We start from the raw sequence: 15,353 nt of genomic DNA, 5'->3' as shown, positions 1-15,353 counted from the left end.
TTGCAGTAATGTTCACACTTCGGGTGCTCAGAAATGGCCTCTTGCCTTTGCGTTTTCTGAGACAAACATCAGTCTTTTATTTGTAAATGATATCCGAGACCCTGACTCTGTTGACGCAGAGGCAAACTGCTGCATGCAGTTTACCATTAGTAGGAAGCTTTGAAAAACGGAAGGAGCCAAGCAGCCTGAAAAGCAGGCAAACCCCACCGCAGCCACGCCGGCCGCTTTGCTAGTCTTCCAGAGCGACGCCCCCACGTGCTGCCCCCAGCACCTCGCTAATCCCTCACCCATTTTGTTGGAAAACAAAAACACCGTCTTGAGCCAGTGATGGCAACTGAACTGCGAGCCAGGAAAGCCCTCACACTCTCCTCACCACGTCACGGGGTCGCCAGACCTCTGCCTGCTCGCTCCAGTGCTCTGCCTTCTGCAGAGAGAATTATACCGCAAAGACCAGCCTTCACGTGAGGGGCTTCCATCCGTTCTAGAGTGCGGTCCTGGCCCGTTCAGAGAGGTCACAGTGAAAGAAGCCACTTCCTTCCAATTCACAGACAGCACGTCTCAGCGCCTCCGGGCCACTCCGGCGATGCAGGAAGCTGGGAGAGGGACGCGGTTTGGAGTCAGGCTGCAGAGCCTAGCCTTGGCAAGACAGAGGCCTTCTGAGTGCAATTTTGATCAACCTGGAAATGCAGCAAAGGGGCCAGTGAGGCTGCAGGACCTCCTGGACCTGCTGGGATCGGCCTCTTGGGTGAGGGGCGCAGGGTTGTGTGTGAGTGTGGTCGTGTTGGGTGAGAGGCGCGGGGTGGTGTGTGATGTGGACACGTTGGTGTGAGTGTGATCACGCCCTCGGGGCCTGCCCTCCCAGCACCCTCCCTGCCTCCTCGTCACTTTCCTCCAGCAGGTGGGAGTGCCGCCTGGACGAAGCCCCCCTCGCCCAGTTCACGTGAGGGCGTCCTGCCATCTGACAGAGGTGCCCCTGGGGGAGGACGGGCAAAAGCGCCCACCTGAGGCGACCCTCCTCATGCTGCCTTCCCCCCACCCCTCACAAAACCGGGAGGAAACCCTGACCAGGGGGACCCCGGCACAGCCACTCCCCAGGAAGGCGAGGGGTGCGAACGCCCTGCTGCTCCCCGCTCAGGTCGGCTGAGGCGGCCGGTTGTCGGCTGAGTTTTGAGGGCGAAAGAACATACTCAGGCCACATAATCACAGCACCACGTGATTTAGCAATGCTAAAGGAGCTCGAATCACTGTTATTCAGGACTCCAGATATTTCTTAGCACCTATGTTTTCTCCTTCTAGAAACCAGCACAGCGCATCCAGACCTTCCACCATCCTGGAGAGGCACGTAAGAAGCTGACAGTCCTCTGACCAAACAAAACCCCTGAGAGCATGACTCCTGCGTCCTTCAAATACCGCATGGTAAGTGCTAAGAATCATTCTTCAAGGTTTTACTTCCAAAACTGACGTGTCAGGGAGGAGTGCGCCCTCCACCCAGGGAGGAGGAAGCCACGTCAAAGTGAGGTTCCGCCAGAGGCAAGATGAGGTCAAGGCCACGCCCTTCTGGCCGGGGTGGCAAGAGGGCTGAGTCCCATGATGACAGAGAGAAAACATCCCCCATGAAATAGAAGTGAAGTCACGCGATGATGTGGCCCTGCGGCTTCGGGGAATTAAAGTCTTTCCAAGCCGTCTTCCATACTCGCGGGGAATCATTAGCCAAACCTCGGATCTTTCAAAATCCAATTTTTAATTAAGCATCACTGTGTGAAGGCCTTGTTAGCAACTAGGACGGTAGGTTTAAAGTGGAAAAATAATGGGTAGAAAGTCAATGCTTCCAGTAATGAGCAAGTGGAATTTGGAAATAAAAACGCGTTGCCGCTCACATTGGCATCCAGAAAAGAGAATGTGCTGGTGCCTGTTGACAAGGCATGGATGAGCCACGTGTGCGGAACACAGGCTCTGGTGATGAAATCAAACAGTATCTAAATACATGTCCACGGATAAGGGGACTCTGTAGGGCCCAGTTGTCTGTTCTTTCCAGCTTCATCATCCCAACCAAAACCCCAGCAGGCAACTTTACAGAAACTGACAAACTGACTCTAACGTTTACCTGGAGATACAAAGCCCCAGAAATCAGAACTTTCACGTTAACCCAAATAAGAGCTTCTGTGGACCCAGAACCTCTCGAGCTGTCAGGAGCCAAGGCAATGCGACCACAGACAGGGAGAGCAAGGCAAAGACAGAGCCGCCCTCTCTTAGGTCCAGGAAGTAAGGCCAAATCCTCGAGATGCCAGGCTCTCTCCAGCACCCATAGAAAAAAGCTCCTTAACTGCAGCCTCAGCTATGGAAACACACTCTCCTATCCATTTTTTCTAGGTCACATTTTCTCACGCATCATTCCAGGCTGCAGACCCTGGATGGTTCACGCCAGCTGGTCGTCCATCCTGCAGCTAAGTCGCTGCTCCCTCAGCTGATGTTCTGGGTGCCTTCAGCGTGTCAGGCACTCACCAGACCCCAAAGCCCAACACTGAGAAGGGGGCACTGCCCCAGGTGCAGGGGGTGAATACTCCTCATCTTCAAAGTAGTGGGCGGGAGTGGGCACAGACGGTTCACTGCTCACCTCCTCTGGACCCCAGGCTTCGTGTCTGTAAAGTAGGCCTAACATCAGTACCCACGCCAGCATTATTGCAGAAATGTGAGCTGGTGCTTGGAATGATGCTCGCTGTGACACTTGGCCGCTGCTCACAGGCGTCCCTGCTGTTTGTCAACACCACAGTTGCTTTCTCCCAGTACTGTGACCCAGGTCACAATGTCCTATTGAGCCATGATAGTCAGCAAAGGAAACAGAGAAAGAAAAGTTGTACTGATACGGCTGAACAGACATAATTCAAATACCTTGCTTTAAAAAGCTAAATACTTTCAGTAAAATTGGTCGATTTTATTAATCAGATGATTTGCAGTTTAATTTTAATCATTTATTTTCCTAAGAATAAGACTAACAAAACCTACTTTAGAATTGTTTAGTTAAAAACCCAAATGTAACCAAATAATCCAGAAAGTAATGCTCAAGGTAGGAAGAAATAAATTTGCTGTTTCTCACCATCCTTGAAGGTCTAAGGAAAGGCCCAGCTCAACCCCTGGTTTTCGTGCAGACGAGGAAGGAGGAGGTGGGGTGCTCCGTGACCGAACCCCGAGTCAGGACACCTGGAACCTGGAACCTCAGGAACACGAGGGGCTCCTGAGCCCAAAGTTGTGCTTAGGATTTCAGGCTCATGGTCACGGAGCCACCTGCCCAAAACCGTCATCCAGTCACGTGAGGTCATCCTCTGGGCTCTCGAAAGCCGCAAGCCACCCAAAGTCCTCCGTGGGAAGCGGGCGGCACCCACCCCCTTCTGCAGCACCCGCTGTCTGCTCGCTTCTCTCATCTTTACCCGGGAGTGATGGGAAAGTGACTGGAAAGTCCCCACACAGCTGGGTTCCCACGACACTGTTACAGAAACAGTGGCGTTTCCGCCGTCTCTCAATGTTGGAAGCAAGAAGCCCCGCTTCCCCACAGTCCCCACTGCCCCCGACCTCGCTCCCCAGCTCCTCAGTCTCCCCCGCCGACCCAGAGCTGCTCCGGGGCTCTGCTCCTATAGACAAGACACCCGCCTCTGCCAGGGTCTGGCCCAGACGCTGGGAACACTCCGTGAGCCCACGGAGCGAAGAGCAGCACCAGAGTTCCGTGCTCTGGGCCAGAGAAGAGGCACTCTCCCACTGCAACCCACCACCCCGCCCCCCGCCCCCAGCCCCTCCTGACCCCGATACCTGAGACTCTGCCGTGAGCCAGGTCCTCGCGCAGACCTCCCACCCACCTCCGTGGGCCCCGGGCACAGGGGATGGGCTTGGACCTGCCTCTGCCCCCTGCTGGGTCCAGTACCAGACCTCGCGTCAACAATTGCCGGTGGACTTGAATTCCACCTGCAAGATGAAAAGGAGCCCCAGGCCAGTGCCAGCCCGAGCTGAGGCCTACCCATGTCACCTCTGACCCCCAAGGTCTCACTCTTGATTCTTCTGGAAAGCAGAGGCGCAGGAAGAAACCAACCTCATGGATAAACGTTCTGCATCTGAGCTGGGAGTTCTGAAAAAGAGAAGCCACGAAAACACATCCTCTCTCTGAACTGAAAAACGAGTCAAGACTCTTCTCTCTCTGTGTATTGGAAAAACAAGCCCCAGGATATAAGCTGGAGTTCTTTCTCTCTGTTGGACGACACAGACTCTCACCAGCCTGGGGAAATCCAGCAGACTCAGGCGCTCAACCCACCCAGCTGATCCTGGAAACGGGGCTGGAAGCCTCGCACAAGGTGCTGGGAGGGTTTTTCTCTTGCTTTTTTTTAAAAAATAAACGTGAGTTACAGTAGGGAAAAGTGTTCTGTCACAACACAGAGGGTGTTGTTCTAGGAAAAAATGCGCAGGGTATGACTGCTTCATCACTTCCAAATTCTGAAATGAGAGTGGGCGAAATCACGAGGACTAGGGCAGCGTCCTCTGTCCCCTGAGCAGTGACAGCAGTGGGGTGTCCACATCACCCAGGGGTTTGCTGTGACCCATGGACTGCATCACAGGCTGTGCGAACATTCCTCCCTCCACCAAACATCAGTGACTGCTGAGCGGATGGACCTGGAACACCGCTTGGCCAGGATGTCGGTGCAGGACCCACTCCTGTGGGGGGTGGGGGGGTGGCCTCTCTCACTGTCCTCCCTGGGTCTGAGCACAGGAGATGCGCCAAGGCTATTTCAGGGCCTCAGAGAGGAACCCGGAGACACCCTCTTGTCCCATGTCCCCCTGGAGGCTGAGGGGCATCGCCTAGTCCAAATCTTGTAAACTTGGGGGAATCCAGTTATAAAGTTGGATTCCCAGGTGGTGTTGGTGGCACAGAACCCACCGGCCAGATGCAGGCGACGTGAGAGACACAATTTTGTTCCCTGGGTTGGAAAGATTCCCTGGAGGAGGGCATGGCAGCCCACTCCGGTGTTCTTGCCTGGAGAATCCCATGGACAGAGGAGCCTGGCAGGCTACAGTCTGTGGGGTCGCAAAGAGTTGGACACGACTGAAGCAACTTAACACAGTTATAAAAATATAGAAACAAAGTGAACGTTTTTGGAAGGAGGAAAGGAATTTTACAAATCAGGAGAAGCATGGAGATGCCGGGCCTTTTCCTCTGAGATCTCTGTAAGTAATTTACCCAAAACGCCTTCTGGTTGCGAACACCCCGCCCCTGGGGTCCTTGACGGTGCCCAGCAGCGGCCAGCTCTCCCGGTGCTGAGTCTCATGCGCCTGCCTCTCTTGGACAGTCTGCTCCAGGTCCTGGGCTACAGCCCGAGCCCCAGGCAGCGCGCTGCACACCCGACCTCCTCCTCAGCCCCCGGAGGGTGGTGGGGTGGGGGTGCTGAGCTCCTGGGGGACAGTGATGAATGCTGTCACGGGTGCCGCCCAGGACACTCACATTAAAGCGCCCCTGAGAGGACCCCAGCACTTGACACTGAGTGGACGCTGGGCAAACTCCAGGCCAGTGTCCTCTATGGCCAGAGTGTGGCCTGCAGGGTGAGCCGACGCCGCCTCAGTAATGTCTCTGATGCCATGGGCCTCAGTGAATCACGCTTGGAAACGTTCAGCATATTCTACTTAGAAAAGAGTTAAAACAAAGCAGGCGGAGCCCGGGGCGGCCTCGCCAGGTCTGTGGCTGCCAGAGACTCAGCATCACTGCAGGACTCACCCCGTTGGCTTGTGGCCGGCCGAGTGTGTGTGTCCCGTATCTCCCAGCTGGAGCCGCTTCACCGCCGGCAAGCTTTGCTTTTCAGTTCAGGCTGCGTGAGCTGTATCGTGATGCGTGCTGCTTTGCTCCTGAGACTGTGGGGCAGCAGCCAAGGAGATTACTGGGGATTTTTGATATCTCCTGCGTGCAAAGAGCAGGAGAGAAAAGGAACAAGCCTGCCTGCTGTGTTCAGTAACTCAGTCGCTTTCTTTTATTCTCATTTGAAGGGAGCTTTTAGACAGAGCAATTAACATACTTCCCACAGGCGTGCAAAGTTTATGTCTTGATTGATGGACTTAAGGTGTTAAAAGAAAATCTCTAACGGTGGAAACACCATGGAGATACGGCACAAACCGCCGCCTCCACCTGGAAAGTCAGTGCTTTTCCTGTGACAGGGCTGACCTTACCCCGAGGGGAGGGAGCGTGTCCTCAGAGAAAGAGGGGCAGAGTGGTGATCAAGAGCAGCACACACGCGCGTGTGTCTGTGCACGTGTGTGTGTCTGTGCGTGGGAATGTGTGTCTGTGTGTGTGTGTGTCTGTGTGTGGGAATGTGTGTGTGTGTGTGTCTGTGTGCGGGAATGTGTGTGTGTGTGTGTCTGTGCGCGGGAATGTGTGTGTCTGTGCGTGTGTGTGTGTGTGTCTGTGTCTGTGTGTGTGTCTGTGTGTGGGAATGTGTGTGTCTGTGCACGTGTGTGTGTGTCTGTGTGCGGAAATGTATGTGTCTGTGTGTGTGTGTGTGTGGGAATGTGTGTGTCTGTGCATGTGTGTGTGTGTCTGTGTGCGGGAATGTGTGTGTCTGTGCATGTGTGTGTGTCTGTGTCTGTGTGTGGGAATGTGTATGTGCATGTGTGTGTGTGTGTGTGTTGCTGTTGCCAGTCACTCGGTCACGCCTGAGTCCTTGTGACCCCGTGGACTGCAGCCCGCCAGGCCCCGCTGGCCATGGGGTTCTCCAGGCAGGAACACTGGAGGGGGTCGCCAGGCCCTCCCCGGGGGAATCTTCCCGACCCAGGGACCGAACCTGCGTCTCTTATGTCTCCTGCGCGGGCGGGCAGGTTCTTTACCATTAGCACCGCCTGGGAAGCCATATGTATACATGTCTCTATATACACAGAGGTGTGTGTGTGCGTGTGTGCAGATGTGCATGCACGTGTGTGTGTGTGAATGTGTCTGTGTGTGTGTCTGTGCGTCTGTGTGTATGAGTGTGTATAAGTTTCTGTGTGTGTGTCTCTATACATGTCTGTGTGTCTCTGTGTGTATGTGTGTATGTCTCTATGTATGCCTCTGTGTGTGTATATGTGTGTGTGTGCCTGTGTGTATGAGTGTGTATACGTAACTTTCTGTGTGTGTGTCTCTATACGTGTCTGTGTGTGTCTCTGTGTGTATGTGTGTGTGTGTCTGTGTGTCTGTGTCTGTGTGTATGAGTGTGTATAGGTAAGTTTCTGTGTGTGTCTCTATACATGTCTGTGTGTGTGTGTGTGTGTGTCCGTGGGATACCGCGGTCAGAGGCTCAGTAGTGCCTGGAAGACGAAGCGCCAGCTCACTCACGCTGCAGTCACACTGAGGGAAGGCCCGACGTGAAGTCCCAGGAAGACCCGAGAGGACAGGACTCAGACGCGCTGTAAACAAGAACGGCTCATCACCGTGACCGGGTCATCCCTGCCCCCTCACCCCAGCTGTCAGCGTTCACAACGGGGAAGGAACAAGTCTCACCCTGAAGCCACTTTTCAGAAACTGACCTCACACCACTGTCGTCTCAGCCCCAAAGAAAACTCGGAGCTGACTCCAGGCAAAGGGTCACTGATAGGCCCGTCCAGGGAGGTGGGGACCCAGGGTGTTCGGGTGAGAGATGCATGGTGCTGAGGGGGCCAGGACCGAGCAAGTAGGGGGCCAGGCTGGAGCTCCCCTTGACGCTCCTCTCTGGGGGCTCCGGGCCAGGCTGGGACTGGGGCTCGGTGGATCCTCCCCCTGGCTGCCTCAGGACAGGACCTTCCTCCACTGGACAGGCCTGTGGCCCCTGAGAGGAGATACATTGTTCCCTCTGAGCAGAAACAGGCTGAGATCGGAGCCGAGATGCCCAGCTGAGCACCGCCCTGGGGTGTAAGCTCGGCCGTTGGTCTGTCTCTGCAAAGGTCAGGGTCTTTCTATCACATCAGAGTCCTCAGCTGGGGCCTCAGAGAGCTGGGTGGGGGGACAGGGCGAGGGGAGGGCCCGAGCGTGCGTCCGCACCTGCCTGATAGTGTTTGAACTTCCTGGTTACTGAGATGAGGCTTCTTTTCTGATGAGGACGTCTACAGTTGAAGGACGTTGTCAAAGCAGAAGGCACTGGGTTTTCAGCCAGCATTGCCTGCAACAGGCTTACCTGGCCCTGCCTGGCTCATCCCAGATTCTGAGACCTTGTGAATTCACAGGGAGAAGGCGCATGGCGGCTGCGGGGCACAAGACCCCCGTGGGCCAGGCCTCGCTGTGGGCCAGAGGAAGCCCGGGAGTCTTCACACCTACGCCCCTTCCTGAGCAGAGGCTACGGCTGTGCCGGAGGGTTAGCCGCCTTTGTGCAGAGCTGTTGGGTTCATCAGACACAATAGACAGCTGGTTACTAGCCGGCTTCTCGTCTCTGGGGGGCTGACTCCCACGGCAAAGCCAGTCTATCTCTGCCTTGGCATCCCTTTCAAAAGGCCCCGGGGTTGGGTCTGCAGTCGCTGCTTTGCACCAAGGCGGGGCGCAAGCCCTGCTCTCATCGAGAGGAGCAGAGGTTTTGGCCGCGGAAGGCGGGGCTGCTCTGGCCGGCTGGAGGGTCTCCTGTGGGGTGAGTTTCCTGGGGGGCCGGGGAAGGGGTCTCTGCTCTGTGACCAGCTCCTCCCTCTGTCTGCAGCCACAGGGCTGCTCCTCAGGCAGGGCAGCCGGACTGATGCGTGCTTCCACATGTAACATAACGCAGGGACACCTCCAGCCGGTGGTGTTTCACGAGTTTGCAAATTTATTTCGTGCGGAGTTGGGTTGGGGGATGTTGGTCCATCTACAGGCTGACATTACCGCGATGAACTTTGTAAATTTAACTAAGTTGGAGGGTGCCTGGAGGACTTCCTGGAGGAGAAAATGGCAGCCCAGTCCAGTATTCTTGCCTGGAACATTCCATGGACGGAGGAGCCTGTCGGGCTGCGGCCCCCGGGGTCCCCACTGGACAGCTGCGCTTGCGTTCCTGCGTGGAGGAGCCCTGCTGCTAAGGGCTAACGCTTATCGCGGTTCACCCAGGCTCCCGCTATCCCCCGTCCCCTGCCTCTGAAAGAGACCTCTCTCCTGGAGTTTTCCTGCCAGCTCTTACTCTTGGTAATCACAGCGGGCGATGCTGCCAGGCACCTCTGCGCTTCCCTGCCTTACCTGTCAAGGGCTGAGAGGGAGAGGCAGCCCCGAGCCCGGGGTGGGGGCCAAGCCGTGAGCAGAGGCTCGCCAGGGAGTGAGTGTGCAGGGACCCCCGTGCCTGAGCCAGAGGGCGCCGAGGGGACACGGGGGCGGAGTGCAGGAGGGGCCCCAGCCCCCGGGGAAGCTGGGAGCCGCGCCCAGGCTGTGACTGGTGCAGGTGAGTCAGCAAGACCCGGAGGAGAGGTGAGCTCCTGACGGAGAAGCGCAGGCGGCAGTCTCCGGGGCTGGGGGAACTGGGAGGGGCGCCGGGCCGGGAACACCCTGAGACGTCCGCGAGCTCGCACAGCCACAAGGACATCGGACATCCGGACATCCGGGAGGAGCAGGGAGAAGCCCTGCAGTGAGGAGCATTCGCGTAAGGCCCAGGCCATGTTTCCGGAAGGGACGCTTTCACTTAGTCATGATCGCCCTGGAGCAAAAACTGTCCTGTGACTCACCTGCAGGCTGACCCCAGACCTGCAGGGGCCACAGGGCCGAGAGGGAGATTCGGAAAGCAAGCTCTTGTGGACACTCGCCCGCCAGTGGCCGCGCTGAAAGAGGACTTTTTGCTGCTCATTCAAGATGTTTCAGTCCCTCAAGCCAGACTTGTCCAGTGGTGTAATATTCTTCCCCAAGAACCACCCTGAGAGGCTGAGGAATGAGGCTAGAAGTGATGTCATAAAGTTTAGACTGGAGACATTAGGAGGTGAATCTCAGGATGCCTGGGGGACATTTTCCTTGAATTCATGCAGTCCAGACAGACCCAGGACGTGGGCACTGACCAGGTGACGAAGCCTCCAGGATACAGGACTGTGATGAACGTGTCACCAGTCAGAGGACTCGCCCTGCGCCTGACTAGGACATCAGACAGGAAACGCAGCAAACATCTGTGGTCACCACAAGGCTGCAGGCTGCCTGCCACCTCATCCACATCCCCTTCCCCGTGGTCTCTGCGGGGCCCAGGAGGCCTCCATGTCCACTCCGTGCAGGTAGCCATGGCTTCTCCCCTGGAATGCCCCTCTTCCTCCTTACGCTCTAGAAACTTCCACCATCTTTCCAGACCCACCTCTTTCCAGGTCTCCCTTCCTCGCCTCCCACCCTTCCCCATACCCCGCATCCTGCCCATGCCTTTGGAGTCCCCAGTCTTTCCCAGTCTACAGGGCAAGGTATGTCCCTCTTCAGCCTCAGCTACCGTGGGGGAAAACGACGGACCTGAGAGCCAGGCAGCAGCCCTCCCTTCCTGCGGGACCTCAGCCCCGTGGGGCTGCTGCTTCTCCTCTGCCCTCCAGGCTGTCTGTTCGCGCAGGCGGAGACCTCCTCCCACTCCCAACATCCTTCGTGCATTTTCCCTTCTCTTTCTTTTATTTCGTGTTTTTTTGTTAAAAGTTCACCCATGAGCTGGCGGCACTGAGCCTCAGCTGACGGAGTGGACGCTGCGGAGGCGTTTCAGAGCCTGGAGCACTCACTGCCGCTTGCAGCTTGTCGAGAGACAGATCTGAAGCTACAGACTTTCTACCATGTGTGCCAAGTCCCTCCAGCCGTGTCTGACTCTGTGACCCCATGGACTGCAGCCCCCTGGGCTCCTCTGTGCATGGGGATTCTCCAAGCAAGAACACTGGAGTGGGTTGCTGTACCCTCCTCCAGGGGATCTTCCCAACCCCGGGGATGGAACCTGTGTCTCTTGTGTCTCCAACATTGGCAGGTGGGTCCTTTACCACTAGCGCCACCTGGGAAGCCCATCTATCATTACAGATTTTCCCTTATAACTAAACCCAGAAAGCACAAGAAACAGTGCTATCCTTCTGCTGAAGGCAAGTCCCCCATGGACCAACCTGGGAGGGACCGCAGCAAGTGAAGGACTTAGTGGGTCTCTGACCGGTGGAGAGAACCCCGCGCCCCCAGAGGCCCCACCACAGTAGTATTTGCAGGCTTGGACTGCCACCTACTGGAAACAAGCAGAAAGAACACAGAAGGAAAGCAGGTTCTGCCCAGAGCACCTTCCACTCCAGGCCTTTTGTCCTTGGAAGCCTGGCACCGAGGCGGCAAGTGCACACATCAGGACTTGTGGGATGGGCAGGGGGCCCGGCTCAGAGAGACGCTGCACCACCCTACGACTTAGCCCAAACACCAGGTCAAAGGACCAACCGAACATGAAGACTCCATGAGGAAGCTGATGGCTGAACGATCTTGTCACATAGGGAAACATCACAAGTCACACAAACACGCGTCCTACATAAAACCCAAGAACGCGTGTCTTCAGCCTCAGTAGTTTCTCATTATGTGGTGGCCTTTTGTAACCTACTGAGGTGTTTCAAGTACCCTTAGAAATAGGACCCAAATGGCACTTTGCAAAGTTCCCAGCAAGCGCCTCCTTTACCCTGAGATTGAGCTCTGGTGGAGGGTGAGGGGAAGGTACGATGATGATGATTCTGGCCACAGTGGCAGCCGTTTGTGAGAACTTCCTCAGAATCTCTAACGTGATGAAGGGGCTGGTCCTGGGGTTATCTCCATTCTATAGATGAGATTGCTCAGTCACTAAGTCCTGTCTGACTCGGAGACCCCATGGACTGCAGCACACGAGCCTTCCCCACCCTTCACCAACTGCCGGAGCTCGTTTAAACTCATGTCCATTGAGTCGGTGAGGCCATCCAACCATCTCATCCTCTGTCGTCCCCTTCTCCTCCTGCCTTCAATCTTTCCCAGCATCAGGGTCTTTTCCAGGGAGTCAGCTCTTCGCATCAGGTGGCCACAGTATTGGAGTTTCAGCTTCAGCATCAGTCCCTCCAATGACTATCTGGGTTGATCTCCTTTAGGACTCACTGGGTCGATCTCCTTGCAGTCCAAGGGACTCTCCAGAGTCTCTTCTACAGGTGAGGAGACAGGCATAAAGGACCTAAGAAGCGTACTGAGGGCCCCGCACTCCTGGAAGTGGCAGAAAGGGACTCTCCTCTTTGGCTACATTTAATCCTGGAGCAATTTACACTTTCAGAGGTGTGTGAGTCTGAGAGTCACGGATGTTCCCAATCGGATCCAACGCTTCGGAAGATCCTTTCCCAAAGGAAGGCAACTTACAGAATGAGTCTCCGAATCAAGTACAGGGTTGGCTTACCTGTGCCGCTTAGGTGAGGGGCACTTTGCTCTTCGTCAGGGAGGGGCTTGAAGTCCACTCCAGAGCTCTCCCCAGATTCACAGCACAGCCCAGCTCCTCACCTCTGACCCCCACCCCTTCCCTGGGGCCTGAGCTCCCAGCCCTTTCAGCGTAGGAGGCTGGCAGGGTCACATCCCCTCTGAGTGGCCCACTGCGCCTGCTCCATTTGGCCCGCTGGTGCTTTGTTACTGCAGCTGCAGAAACTCACACCAGCTCGGGTCCATGCAATCCGAGCCCCCGTGGCCCTGAACTTCAGCAGGAAACCGTGGAGCCCGAAGGCCTCTGAGATCTTGTTTTCACCACACCCAGTGGCCTTGAGATTCAGGAAGAAACATGATTCTCATGGCTTGAGGGTGAAGAGCACCCATGGTATCCCTCTGCTGTCCGTATTCCTCGGTTGTTGGCATGTCTGTTTCTATCACACTCTCAACATTCTCAGTGACACTTCTCTCAGCTTCCAGAGCCCAAGGCTCTCAAGATCACCCAGGAAGCGGTCACTGGGGCCACCCCACTCCCGATTCCTGAAAGGCGGCTGAGCAGTTCTCAGCGGGCGTCACATCTGAGTGTTTACGTTCTGGGCGGGAGGGGTTAGGTTCCCTTCCGTTGATATCCTCACTTAATCTTCAAAGCACTCACAGCATTATTCAATAGCTTCTAAGACACTGCTTGGCAGTTCTACTTAATCCAAGAAACTTAATTAATTGAGGGTTTAGGGTTTGTGGAGCCTGGACGAGCCGCGCTATTCCATCTCAGATGGGAGGCAATGCGTGAGCCCTGCGGAGGCCACACCGTGGGTTGTTTTCTCACTTCCCATTTCCGAAGCAGGAACCTCACATCCTGTTCAGATCAGAAATTAGACAGGAGCCTGCCACGGAGCTGACAACTCTTGTGCTTCTTAGAAAAATGTTTGGCAACCACTTGGCGGACAGAACGTACAGAATCAAAAGGTCATTTCAGCCCAGCTCTGTGTTCTCCGCCGTCTCTCCTGGGCACCACGGAGAAACCAACCCTGAGCAGACCCACGTCTGAGCTCAGACCAGCTCGGGCTCGATGGGCTCATGTGGTGCAAACTCCCAGCCCCACTCTGGACCCCCAGCCCTCCCCACAGAGCTGCGTCACAGCGTCCTACGTACAGGAAAGGGCCGTGCGTGTGACAGAGAATGATGGACCCTGAGGGACGAACCAGGGCTCGTGGGAGCTGCAGGCTCAGGTGCCTCCAGGGCCTCTCGAGGGCCGTGTGCTCTGGGGCGTGGGCTCACAATGAGCGAGGCAGCCCACGGCCCCCACCGCCCGTGCCTCCCTCCCCCATCTATAAGGCCAGCAGCAGTGGACCTTCCGGGACCAGGTGGTCAGCCTGAGGCCGAAAGTGGACACCAGCCAGCAGAGGGGCAGTGTTCACAGGACAGACGAACCGGGGCCCAAAGCAGATCACCAGGAGCCAGGGAGAAGGGCGCCTAGGCCAGGCTGTGCAGAGGGAAGAGGCGACCCCTGGGGCTACCCACGCTGGTGGCAGGAAGGCACCCAGGGTAGACACGGAGCAGCCTCTGGATGGGGGAATACCCGGGGCCCTGCAGCCAACAGACAGCTGCTCTGCAACCCACGAACACGGGGGGACAGCCACGGCACCAGTGCTCTTGGCCCAACGGTGAGAACAAGTATCCCAGCTCTTGTCCCCTGAAAGTCTAGAGGTTTCTTTCTCCATCACTGGCTATCCCACGAGAGCACATATTTGAGTTTGAAACAAAAGCTATTTCACATATTTGAGGTCTGCTAAAATTATTGGTGGATAATGTTGGCAATTTGATAGCTTGCTCCTTGGAAGAAAGGCTAGAACCAACCTAGATAGTATATTAAAAAGCAGAGACATTAGTTTGCCAAAAAAGGTCCGTCTAGTCAAAGCTATGGTTTTCCCAGTAGTCATGTATGGGTGTGAGAGTTGGATTATAAAGAAAGCTGAGCACTGAAGAATTGATGCTTTTGAACTGCGGTGCTAGAGAAGACTCCTGAGAATCCCTTGGACTGCAAGGAGATCCAACCAGTCCATCCCAAAGGAAATCAGTCCTGAATATTCATTGGAAGGACTGATGCTGAAGCTGAAACTCCAATACTGTGGCCACCTGGTGCAAAGAAATGACTCATTGGAAAAGACCCTGATGCTGGGAAAGATTGAAGTTGGGAAGAGAAGGGGATGACAGAGGATGAGATGGTTGGATGGCATCACCAACTCAATGGACATGAGTGTGAGTAAGCTCTGGGAGTTGGTGAGGGACAGGGAGGCCTGGCGTGCTGCAGTCCACGGGGTCGCAGAGAGTCAGACACGGCTGAGCTGGATAATGACTCCTCTGTGAAGAATGTCACGTCTCAGGCTTGATTCTGCAGCTGCCCCCCTCCCGTGTCCCGGGGTCTGGGTCACATCAGCACTTTGCCCCCGCTCTGCCCCGCTCCCTGACAGGCAGGTTCTGAGCTGTCCGAGGGGTCTGGATGTGCAGAGAGCCCGTGTTTCCCGCACCCCGGGTGAGGTCAGCGGCAGGCCGCAGGCTGTGCCCAGGTGTTGGGGGAGGCATGTGCCCGGCTCTGTAGTCAGCTCCGTCCACGCGGCTCCCTCTTGTCCTCTCACTAATTCCTCCTTCCCAGCAGCTGCGCAGGGTTTAAGGAGCTCCTCCAGGATGACTGTACTTAAACGTTTCCGTCAATGTCTCTAAGGTCTCCTCTCTTAACCTCTTAGTATCGGTTTGGAAAGTGGCCCCTCACTCATCTCGGAGCCGTCCTGGGGCCTCCCGGACACCGGATGGTGGTCCAGGGAGCCGGGGCTCGGAAGAGCCACAGGACGAGCTCGGTGCCCCGCCCCCAAGGCCGGCCCCGCCCACCTGTGCGAGCAGCCCTCCAGCCACACGGCACCCTGGGGGCTCCAGTGGCCGTTGACTGTTGACTCTGCTACCACTCAGACCTGCGGGCCCAGCAAACCTTCCTGGCTGCGTGCAGGCTGTGCGCAGGTCATCAGCTTCCCGGCTCTAGTTCAAG

At 56.1% G+C, this 15,353-nt stretch overlaps 1 long non-coding RNA gene across 1 annotated transcript; it reads right to left on the bottom strand.

Annotated features, from left to right (window-relative positions):
• Positions 1–1,722: 1,722 nt before the first annotated feature.
• Positions 1,723–3,484, bottom strand: LOC138445393 (uncharacterized). The gene is made up of 2 exons (XR_011258850.1): positions 3,095–3,484; positions 1,723–2,808 (listed from the first exon to the last, which is right to left on the bottom strand). It is a non-coding gene; the product is annotated as an uncharacterized lncRNA (long non-coding RNA).
• Between the last annotated feature and the right edge of the window lie 11,869 nt (positions 3,485–15,353).

The sequence above is a fragment of the Ovis canadensis genome, chromosome 8, assembly GCF_042477335.2.
Source record: "Ovis canadensis isolate MfBH-ARS-UI-01 breed Bighorn chromosome 8, ARS-UI_OviCan_v2, whole genome shotgun sequence".
Taxonomy (NCBI): Eukaryota; Metazoa; Chordata; class Mammalia; order Artiodactyla; family Bovidae; genus Ovis; species Ovis canadensis.
The sequence above is the reverse complement of the archived record's forward strand: the minus strand, read 5'-3'. Positions and strand labels throughout refer to the sequence as shown.